This window comes from Octodon degus, unplaced genomic scaffold, assembly GCF_000260255.1.
Source record: "Octodon degus isolate 3935 unplaced genomic scaffold, OctDeg1.0 scaffold00091, whole genome shotgun sequence".
In the NCBI taxonomy this organism is placed as follows: Eukaryota; Metazoa; Chordata; class Mammalia; order Rodentia; family Octodontidae; genus Octodon; species Octodon degus.
Genome location: NW_004524667.1, coordinates 2,534,102 through 2,536,120, shown reverse-complemented (window position 1 = coordinate 2,536,120; position 2,019 = coordinate 2,534,102). Strand labels below are relative to the sequence as shown.

At 37.9% G+C, this 2,019-nt stretch overlaps 1 protein-coding gene across 1 annotated transcript in view; it reads right to left on the bottom strand.

Moving 5' to 3' along the window:
- Window positions 1–2,019, bottom strand: part of Sgk3 (serum/glucocorticoid regulated kinase family member 3) — a 72,511-nt gene that overhangs the window by 33,360 nt on the left and 37,132 nt on the right. The window lies entirely within an intron of this gene.

Sequence of the window (2,019 nt, the reverse complement as noted above, 5' to 3'; positions counted from 1 at the left end):
ATCTATCTATCCATCCATATTTGGTACAAGGTCTTGCCACACTGCTCGGACTCATAGTGATCCTCCTGTCTCAGCTTCTCCAGGGCTGCGATTATAGGCATGCACCACCACGCCCAGTTTCAGTGGCTGGCATGTGGTACTGGGATGGAACCTGGGTCCTTGTGCTTGCCAGGCAGGCCCTTAGACTACCCAGCTATCTCCCCAGCCCCCGAAAATTATTTTTATTCTATTGTATTTGCCACAGAAAATGCTAATGCTTATCAGTGGAAGTGCAATTTGTATGTTCTACATATCTATTGTTTTTATTGTTGTTTGTCCAACAAACGGGGGGATAGTTTGTACAAGGAGCAAGACTCATCAATTTGTGGTATTTCAGAAATCTAACATCTGGGTCTCTATGAATATACTGATAAAATGTAATGAAGAACCAAATTTTGTTTTTATTTTTTTAAGCCATTAAAGGCCCAAAATATTATTGGAAAGATGTCATCACTTAATATCTATGTATAACAAATGTGAGTCAGACAGAGTTTTAATTCTTGTTCCTTTGGTTAGTAAGTGTTAAGTCTTAGTTGGTTATTTTATCTTCCTATTCACACTTCAGCACTTACAGAATAAGGATGATGTTCTTAAAGCTCCTATTTTATGTTGTAAGGAATGAATTAGAAAATTATGGAAAGCACAAAGCAGAACGATTTAAAAAGTCAAATATTTCTCATGATTATGGTGGAAAATTTTCTAATGAAGTGACAAGGATAGAGAAAGAAAAAAAAATTTTTTTAAATGTACCTTGTATAAGGTCTCACTACATAGGTAGGACTTGCAGTCATCCTCCTGTTTCAGACTCCCCAGCACTGGGATTACAGGAGTGCACCACCACGCCCAGCCTTGGTGGTCCTCTCAGTGAGTCTGAGGTGGAGGAGCGCTGGCATGCAGCACCAGGAATCAAACCCCGGGCTCTGTGCGTGCCTAAGCAGGCATTCAGTCCACTGAGCTATCTTGCTGGTCCTAAGAAATGCTTTTGTGGACCAGGGAGATAGCTCAGCAGACTAAGCACCTGCACAGGCAAACACAGGGACTCCGTTTCAATCCCTGGTACTAGACACCGTGCCAGGTATGCCAAGCTGGCCACCAAGACTGAGTGTGGTGGCACACACCTGTAATTTCAGCACTGGGTAGGATGAAACAGGAGGCTCACTTCGAGTCCAAGCTGTGTAGTGAGACCCTGTGTCAAATACATAAAATTTTTTTTAAAAGCTTGAAAAAAAATAAATGTTCTTGTTTGTTACACTGATATCCTATTTCTCGTCAAGGATCTTTTTTTTTTTTTTTACTTAATTAAATTTATTGGTACATTTTAAATAAACATCAGAGGGAATTTGTACTTCTACATGGTGTATTTTGAATCCTCTTTTTCCAATCTCCTCTTTGGTTAAGACTTCCTTAACCAAAGTTCAAAACAATGGTTTCAGGTATGGTGATGATGATAAATACAATGTTCAAAATAAATGTGTAAGATTTAAAGAGAGCAGAATAGTTAATTATATATATTACATAATTTAGGTATCTTTAAAATCCTATACAGGATTGGGGATATAGTTCAGTGGTAGAGTGCTTGCCTGGCAAGCACAAGGTCCTAAGTTCAATTCCCAGCACCAAAATACATACATACATACATACATACATACATACATACATACACAAATTTTTTACAATCCTATACATTAAGTGAATATTGGGGGCCAGGGAGATGGCTTAGTGGAATAAGCACTTGCCTGGCAAGTGTAAGGGCCTAAGTTCAATCCCCGATTCCACCAAAAGAAATGGAGAGAGAGAGAGAGAGAGAGAGAGAGAGAGAATGAATATATACTGGAAAGAAAAATCATTCAAATGCTAAAAATTACTAGTTCTAGCTGGTAGAAACATTAGTAATATTTAATACTTGCCTTCTTACCTATTACTTTCAAATTTTTCTTTAACATATATTTTGCATTAAAAAGTGGTAATTCTATAAATTTT